This window comes from Hemibagrus wyckioides, linkage group LG03, assembly GCF_019097595.1.
Source record: "Hemibagrus wyckioides isolate EC202008001 linkage group LG03, SWU_Hwy_1.0, whole genome shotgun sequence".
In the NCBI taxonomy this organism is placed as follows: domain Eukaryota; kingdom Metazoa; phylum Chordata; class Actinopteri; order Siluriformes; family Bagridae; genus Hemibagrus; species Hemibagrus wyckioides.
In genome coordinates this window covers 6,310,113-6,320,145 of record NC_080712.1, presented here as the reverse complement: position 1 = coordinate 6,320,145, position 10,033 = coordinate 6,310,113, and the positions used below count along the sequence as shown (strand labels likewise).

Below are 10,033 nucleotides of genomic sequence, written 5' to 3'. Positions count from 1 at the left end.
GTGTGTCTCTCTAAACCCAATACGAGTATACGTCCGTGTACAAATGTTAAAGCACTCCCGCACGCTGACGTCCACTCCACATCATCTTTCCCGTGATTGTTTTTTTTTCGCTTTTTATTCTCACTACGCTTTTTTCCTGCTTCGACGCCGTCCAAGAATCTGGACGGAATCTTGTTTTTTTTTTGTTTTTTTTTTAACAGTGTGTACAGTGCACGATGAAAACAATGCATCTGAATTGAATCCTGAATGAAAACCAAACCATTTCAAGATGCCTGGAAATGCAGTATTGCCAAGTCTTGTACACACATTTATGCATCTTTATAATCATTATTCCCTAAACACCGTTAAAGCTCAAGTGCTTCCAGAGAGAATTTTTTGATTTTTTTTCCTCAGACGTTCTCGCTTTCTCACGCAGCACTTGTTTTAATTCCTTTCTTTCTTTTTGCTTTTATTGTCAAACAGTGTTTTCTTCATGCGGTTTATATTTGGGACTGAGCGCCGTGGCGGTAGTGTGAGAGAGTGATTTATGGCCCGGCGCCGCTCTGATTTTTCGTCTTGTTGGAAAAACTGTCGATCAATGTTAAATGAATAAACGCTTTTTATTCCTCCGTCGTGTGTTTTCTTTCATTTGGTTGGTACGCTGAAATGAAGCGTTTCGCACTAAGCACAGCCAAATTAAACCTGAGCTGTTTTTATGAAGCTTTTTTAAACAATAGAAAAATCAGGCTGTTATTGATGGAATAAAAACAGGCAGAAATAAAATACCAGAAATATTATTACAAGGCATTTTTATATATATTTTATAGGTTATAAGTGACTTATCCGACTCTTAAAGTCACGAACATGATGCTACTGAGAACCTAAAAGTTCAACATAGATTCTTGCTTAGAAATTTATCTGGGTTTTTTTTTTGCACATTATGGCAACCAATAATGCAATACATTTAAACATATATTTATTTATTATGCAGATTGAGCTTAAAACAAATAATTCATTAATTAATACTCACTGAATAATCCTAATTTTAGCAAACAGAACAAAACCCCAGATTCAACCCCTTTGTGTTCCTTAAAACTCTTTCCCAGAGGCCAAAAATTAAAATTTCCTCCTGTTTTTGTCGTGTCCATGTTTATCATTTGAGTGTCTTTGTCATGTCTCAGTCCACAGCGATGGTTAATATGAAGCTCATATGAAAGTAGATACTCAGAGCTTTATGAATTTTTAGTGTGTTTAAGTATTTCTGTTTCTATCTAGCCTACTAGAGTCAATATTTTCATTGAAAACTTGTTTTTCTCACAAATGTTTGTATCTTCAAGGTAAATATCGATATTGAACCCATTTCTGCTCTCTCAGATGCTCATAAGCTCAGAAGTGTTCATAAGCAGTTAAAATTGGTTATCTTCAACCACTAAAATTCAGTGTAAGGTTCTCCAGCAGAGAGAAAAACACACTGAACGCCAACAGACTCATTTTATATCAGACTCACAGACAGAAAAATCATTCATTTCTTTACACTGATTCAAAATGTCCCATAAGTCGAGTAAAAAAGGGTTAAAATAGTTTTAGCTAAATAAATAGTTACAAATTTCCTGTACATTATTATTATTATTATTATTATTTTTTAATCTTTCTTCTTCTTCTTCTTCTTATTATTATTATTATTATTATTATTGTCTTAGTTTTTAACAAAATATGCTCTTCTTTTTCCTCCCTCGTTCACAATACATTATCCAATGTAAACTATTTACTTATTTCTGGATTAAAAAAAAACCTTTTCAATCATTTTCTTCATTATAAATCTGAACGATTTCCTTGTGCCTCTAAATTTTTAGCACTAAAACCTTGTCGAGCTTCTTCAAGCGAGCCTGGCCTCAGTGTCTTGCTGTTCTTACACGATTTCCCCGAGACGGTTCTCTCTTGCCTGCTTCCTGTCTGTGGAAATTGTTCCTGTCAGAGTTTGAAAGTCTTTTTCAGCGCTTGCAGCTTTGTACTCGGATCCACATGACCCGTGTAAACTTGCTGTGTTCCTGTGAATTCTTTCTTTACAGCTGCTTCATCACATTAGCGGTGTTACTATCACCTTCGCAGAATTCTGGCACTCCACATCTTACAGTACCTGCCATTTTCCACGCTCTTATACACCTCTGCATTGTAAGCACTTCAGGGTCATTTGCTGTGCACATCTGGATCAGTTTCCAGACTTGAGCAAGGAAGCAAAAAAGTAGGTGCATTGTAGTAGTGTGACGATGAGAGATTATACAGAAAGGAGAACAGAATATTCAGAGACATTGTATTATTTAATATATTTCTAGTTTTTATAGGTTTTTCTGTTTGTATCTAGCCTACTAGGGGCAATATGTTCAAAGAAAAGTCCAAAGATTGATTAGTGTATTTTATTTTCCACACAAATCTTCAAGATAAATGTTGATATCAATCCCATTTCTGTTCTCTGAGATGCCCCAAGTGCTTGTTCATCTAAAAAGCATCTAGAATTTGAAGGTGTTTATCCTCAACTGCTAAAGTTCAGTGTAAGCTTATCCAACAGAGGGAAAAACACACATCTAAAACCCACTGAAAGCCTGAAAGTGAGTCCTGACTCATTATATATCAGACTCAGTTGCTAATACTGATTGAAAATGTCCTATTCTGCTATTGGATGTGAACTGGAGCACCATTGTCCTGGTAAAAAAGAACATGGATAACGAAGCAGCTTTACAGAGACCTGGATATATAATTTCAATTAAAATGATTAATTTATCCCTGATGAGCCAACCAGAGGTGATGATGGTGAGGAAAACTTTCTGAGACAAGATGAGGAATAAACCATGACTCAAAAGGGAACCTCATCTGGCTGACACTGGATTATAAATCATTTCCCTTTAGTGTATTGTGTTAACTGTCCTACCAGGAACATGCATATGAGCATCATTAGAGCTCTGACTTGAAGTCGCCACAGTGGATCATTTGGTCCAGGTTGGCACAGGTTTTTCGTCGGATGTCCTTCCATTTTATCCGGGCTTGGGACCGGCACTGAAAGTTAACTCTTCAGCGGCTAGGTTAGCTGCGAACTGAACCCAGGCTGCGACAATAACAACAAGAGCGCGGGATCCTGCCACTGGACCACCAGGAGGCTTGAAGCAAGAAGAAAAGTTATACAGAAAACAATTAGCAATAAACTGTGATCATCTCTGTTTCAACGAGAGAGAGAGATTAGAAAGAGACCATTTAAAGACCATGTGCCCAGAGAGACAATATAACAAACATACAGCTAGCATCATTTCAGCTTGCTAGCTAGTGATCTTTTCCAAATCAGGAGCTCTTTCCAGCTACATTTCTGTATTTATTTCATTTTCCTTCATTTTTATTTTATCTATTTTGAGACTTTATCCATCTTTAAAGGATTTAGAAAAGAAGGCCTTGCTGCTAGCGTGCACGTTCCCCAAGTGAGTTGCTAGCGCGACAAACAAAACAAATACACAATTTCACCTGGATTTATTGCTTGTTATTATTAGTTTTACTGACTCTCTGGTGAACTGTCTAACTCTGTTTCTCCTCTTAGCCCTCAGACATAATGTTATTCCAACTCCAAGTTTTTTTATTTCATTTTTTATTTTTTTTATTTATTTTTTTTCATTTTCCTTACGGAGCAATTCCGTAAATAGCTCCGCGGCGTCACCTCCAGCTGTTTTCAGCTTCCATATGCATACCGAAGCTCAGATTATGTTGTTACATTACACAATACAATATATAAGCCAATCTCTTTCACTTTCCACACACACACACACACATCGCCCTGTAGCGGTAATAAATATTTTTCCTTCCTTTTTTTCCATTTCTTTTTAAAAAATCGGGAGTTATGTACAGTGTTGTAGTATGGTGTCCCACAGGATTGCAGCTGCCTCACTGCATTTTTTCTCCTGATGTGAGCAAACGGTGTGCTGAGGGTCTAGTCCAGAACAGCTCTACACAGGTAGCTATTAGAGAGAGAAAGCCTGGACTTCACAGCCTGGAGTGAGACAGCTAGACCACAGGCTTTTCTCTAAACCTGGATTGTGTCTCCTCTGGGTGGAGGGGGGGGTGTGGGGGGGTTTGTTTGGTTTGCACTTTAATTCATAAAGTGAGATTCTATAGAAAATAGACTTAAAGCCAGCCTAAAGGAATATATATCAAAATAGTATCTGTATGAATATCTCAAATCCTGACCTCAAATCCTGATAGTTACACTTACAGATTTACAGCCTCTGTGTCTCTCACTGTTACTGTTAGCGCTGACACTGGAGACTTCTTCAGACTGGCTAAATAAACTCTATTCTACTCTACTGTACTCTACTCTACTCTACTGTACTCTACACTACTCTACTGCACTCTACACTCTTCACTCTCCACTACTGTACTACACACTACTCTACACTCTCTACTCTACACTACTCTACTCTACTCTACTGCACTCTACACTACACTACTCTACTGCACTCTACACTACTCTACTGTACTCTACACTACTCTACTGCACTCTACACTACTCTACTGCACTCTACACTACACTACTCTACTGTACTCTACACTACACTACTGCACTCTACACTACACTACTCTACTGCACTCTACACTACACTACTCTACTGTACTCTACACTACACTACTGCACACTACACTACTCTACTGCACTCTACACTACTCTACTGTACTCTACACTACACTACTCTACTGCACTCTACACTACACTACTCTACTGCACTCTACACTACACTACTGCACTCTACACTACACTACTGTACTCTACACTACACTACTGCACTCTACACTACACTACTCTACTGCACTCTACACTACACTACTCTACTGCACTCTACACTACACTACTCTACTGCACTCTACACTACTCTACTGTACTCTACACTACACTACTCTACTGCACTCTACACTACTCTACTGTACTCTACACTACACTACTCTACTGTACTCTACACTACACTACTGCACTCTACACTACTCTACTGTACTCTACACTACACTACTCTACTGCACTCTACACTACACTACTCTACTGCACTCTACACTACTCTACTGTACTCTACACTACACTACTCTACTGCACTCTACACTACTCTACTGTACTCTACACTACACTACTGCACTCTACACTACTCTACTGTACTCTACACTACACTACTGCACTCTACACTACACTACTGTACTCTACACTACACTACTCTACTGCACTCTACACTACACTACTCTACTGCACTCTACACTACTCTACTGCACTCTACACTACACTACTCTACTGCACTCTACACTACACTACTCTACTGCACTCTACACTACTCTACTGCACTCTACACTACACTACTGTACTCTACACTACACTACTCTACTGCACTCTACACTACACTACTCTACTGCACTCTACACTACACTACTCTACTGCACTCTACACTACTCTACTGCACTCTACACTACACTACTGCACTCTACACTACACTACTCTACTGCACTCTACACTACTCTACTGCACTCTACACTACACTACTCTACTGCACTCTACACTACACTACTGCACTCTACACTACACTACTGCACTCTACACTACACTACTCTACTGCACTCTACACTACACTACTGCACTCTACACTACACTACTCTACTGCACTCTACACTACTCTACTGCACTCTACACTACACTACTCTACTGCACTCTACACTACACTACTCTACTGCACTCTACACTACACTACTGCACTCTACACTACTCTACTCTACTGCACTCTACACTACTCTACTGCACTCTACACTACTCTACTGCACTCTACACTACTCTACTGCACTCTGCACTACTCTACTGCACTCTGCACTACTCTACTCTACTGCACTCTACACTACTCTACTCTACTGTACTCTACACTACTCTACACTACTCTACTGCACTCTACACTACTCTACTGCACTCTACACTACTCTACTGCACTCTGCACTACTCTACCCTACTGCACTCTACACTATTCTACTCTACTACACTCTACACTACTCTACTGCACTCTACACTACTCTACTGCACTCTACACTACTCTACTCTACTGCACTCTACACTACTCTACACTTCTCTACTCTACTCTACTCTACTCTACTGCACTCTACGCTACTCTACTGCACTCTACACTATTCTACTCTACTGCACTCTACACTACTTTACTGCACTCTACACTACACTACTCTACTGCACTCTACTCTACTCTACTGCCCTCTACACTACACTACTCTACTGCATTCTGCACTACTCTACTCTACTGCACTCTGCACTACTCTACTGCACTCTACACTAAACTACTCTACTCTCTTCACTCTCCACTACTGTACTACACACTACTTTACTCTTTCTACTCTACACTCTCTACTCTACTCTACACTCTATAATCTGTTGAACTCTACACTCTACTATACTGTACTCTACACTACACTAATCTATACTCTCTACTGTACTGTACACTACACTACTCTACACTTTGTACTCTATACTCTGTAGTACTCTATACTCTACTATACTGTACTTTACTGTACTCTACTCTACTCACTCTACTGTACTCTACACTACACTACTCTACACTCTCTGCAGTCCTGTACTGTACACTCTGTTGTACTCTACACTGTACTATATTGTACTCTACTGTACTCTACTCTACACTCTCTACAGTCCTGTACTGTACTGTAGTCTACTCTATTCCACTCTACACTCTACTATACTGTACTGCACTCTTCTCAACTCTACACACTATACTCTACTCTCTGCTCCTCACTTCACTGCACTCCACTCTACTCTACACACTATACTCTACACTACTCTACTCTACACTACTCTACTCTACTCTACTCTACACTCACTACTCTACACTCTCTACTGTACTCTACACTCTACTTTACATTCTATACTTTGTTGTACTCTACACTCTACTAGTAATATACTTTCTACTCAAATCTACTCTACACACTATACTCTACTCTCTGCTCTCCACTCTACTCTACTCTACACTCTCTACTTTATTGTACTCTACACTCTCAACACTACTCTACTCTGGTCTATACTCTACTGTATTCTACTCTTTTCTATTGTACACTTTCTACTCTACTCTGGTCTACTCTACTCTACACGCTATACTTCACTCTATTCTGGTCTACTTTCCACTCTCTACTCCACTCTACTATGCACACTCTACTCTACTCTACTCTGGTCTACTCTTCTCTACTTTACTGTGGTCTACTCTGATCTACTTTACTATACTCTGACTTTAATCTACTCTACTCTACTCTACTCTACTCTACTCTGTTGTTCCTTCTTTACTCTCCTTTCTTTGCTCTCCCTTCTCTGCTATACTCAACATTATAGTCTACTCTACTCTACTTCAGCTAATTTCCATTTATCATTGAAGGATTCGATGCCAGGATGCCAAGAACCTCAAGCTTTTCACTGCCTACATCTTAGTTAGAAAAATTTTGTTGTTTCAGTAGCCTCCTCCTCCTCCTCCTCCTCCTCCTCTAGACTCCACAATTTAATTTAATCTATGCAGCAGTGAGTGGAAATGAACTGACAGAAATGTCTAAATGAAACTGTGGCATATGAAAGAATTACAGTACACGTATTTAAGGACTTTTGATTCCATTTGCCTTTCTTTCTTTCTTTCTTTCTTTCTTTCTTTCTTTCTTTCTTTCTTTCTTTCTTTCTTTCTTTCTTTCTTTCACCGCAGTGTTTCTGTTGCTGTAGCGGATGTAATGAGACCCTGTGAGAAGTTATTTCCTGGAAGCAAAAAGTTGGACGTGTGAAAAGGAGACAGTTTCTAGTTTTCGGATTATTTTTCTTCTTGCTCCAAAAAACTAGCAAAACATTTCTTCTACTTCTTCATGTGACATGTGTCTGTCTCTGAGTAATTAGTGGCCAATCACTCACAGACTTCTCTGACTGTGTGTGTGTGTGTGTGTGAATGCTATCACATTTTGTGGAGCTGTTCAGATCATTAGCATTTGCAAGTCTTTGAGGTTGCTGTGAAAGTGTGTGTGTGTGTTGTGTTATTACATAATTATGGTGATGTAGTAAAGTCTAAAAGAACTAATAGGGCTGATGATGGTGGAAGCCAAAAATAGGCATCATGCCAGGGCACCAGGCGCTTACATAATCAAATGAGCTGAGTTAATGTGGTGGGCATCTCTCTCTCTCTCTCTCTCTGTCACTCACTCATTCTCTCACTCACTCACCCTCCACTCTACCCTCTATCCATCTCTCCAGCTCCCTCCTACTCCCCACCCGCTTCATCTGCTGGGGTTCGAGCCTCATCTTGTCATTTCTCTTTTTCACTCTTGCTCTTTTTGCTCTCTCTCTCTCTCTCTCTCTCTCTCTCTCTCTCTCTAGTTCGCTTGCTCGCTCTCTCGCTCTTGGCTTTCTTGTCCTGATTTTTATGATGTAACCTCTACAGTGCCTCATCTGTCCATCTGCATGCCTGCCTGCTTGACTAGCGAGCCTTTATCCTCTCAGCGCCTGGGTTGGAACCGAGTCATTATTTTCATCACCAGCCTCTCTCTCTCTCTCTCTCTCTCTCTGTGTGTCTTTCTGTTTCATTTTCTCCCATTCCCATATCTGTCTATCTGTCTGAAGCTTCTCTCTTGCTCGAGTCTGACTGAGCATGTACTTGTGAATAAATGTGGTCATATAACACAGCTGAAGGACAGTATTCACATTTGTTAGAAACATGTTTTGGGACCAGGGTTCGAAGAATTAGGAGCAGAATGTAGCATTTTTTATTGCAGCTTCATTCAATAGAATTACAGTTTTTAACGTTCTCTGATCACACTGCAGAAATATTAACATTGTATATGATCTGGTCTGAGGAGAAACTCTATCTATCTATCCGTCCGTCCGTACGTCCACCACCATGTCTGTCTGTCCATCCACCATGTCTATCTATCTATCTATCTATCTATCTATCTATCTATCTGTCTGTCTGTCTGTCTGTCCGTCCGTCCGTCCGTCCGTCCGTCCGTCCGTCCGTCCGTCCGTCCGTCCGTCCGTCCGTCCGTCCGTCCTTCTATCCCTCCCTCCCTCCTGTCAGTGTCAGATTTTTTGCTAGAAATAGAATTCTCAGTGTCTTTGTTTCCTGAAAAGACTGAAAAAGGGAAATTAATATATTAGTTCACAGTAACACACATTACTGCTGGGCATGTTTTCACACGTGGTCTTCTGAAGAATGTTTATAAAAATTGCTGAATTTTTTATTAAAGATGAGGAAGGTCATCTTGTTCGTTGAAGTTCATCATGTGATCAATTCCACATGGGTAAATAGGAGTGTGTGTTGTGTGAAGTTCATCACTCTCTCACTCTATATCACCACCTCACTCTCTCATGCTATATCATCACCTCACTCTACCCCACCAGCTCACTTTATCCCACCATCTCACTCTTTTTCACTCTATATCACCACCTCACTCTATCTCACCTGATCTTACAAGCTAACTCCATCTTAATCCCACCATCTCACTCTCACCTTCTCACCCTGGCTCACTCTATTTCACTTTATCTCACCGCCTGATCTCATTCTATCAAATCATATCGCTCCTATTCTATCTAATCAGATCCCATTTCTTTCTTTCTTTCTTTCTTTCTTTCTTTCTTTCTTTCTTTCTTTCTTTCTTTCTTTCTTTCTTTCTTTCTTTCTTTCTTTCTTTCTTTCTTTCTTTCTTTCTTTCTTTCTTCCACTCTGATCTCCTCATGCTGTTCTTTCACCTTTAATCCTTTTCTTCTACACTGAACTTGGAGTTCTGTTGTTTTTGCTTTAAACTGTGTTAGTGTTTATTTCATGGCTTTTTGGTGGCTGTTGTTTATTCCCCCTCTCACTGTGGGGACTCGGACTTGTTCACGCTGAGGTTTTAGTCTCACCCCGGCGGAGACGTACAGCAAATCACATTATTGTTCCTGTTTCACATGAACACAGCCGTGAAATGGAGGGATGAGGAGGAAAAAAAGTGTGAGAGTCCGTCTGTGCAGAGAGGA

General features: G+C 39.9%; 1 protein-coding gene across 3 annotated transcripts in view; it reads left to right on the top strand.

The window, feature by feature from the left end:
* arhgap10 (Rho GTPase activating protein 10) overlaps positions 1–608 on the top strand; it is a 94,046-nt gene extending 93,438 nt beyond the window's left edge. For all 3 annotated transcript variants that reach the window (XM_058385694.1, XM_058385693.1, XM_058385692.1), the window contains one exon: positions 1–608. This exon is cut by the window's left edge and continues 487 nt beyond it. The gene's annotated coding sequence lies outside the window, so the exon portion shown is untranslated.
* The last annotated feature ends 9,425 nt before the right edge of the window (positions 609–10,033 follow it).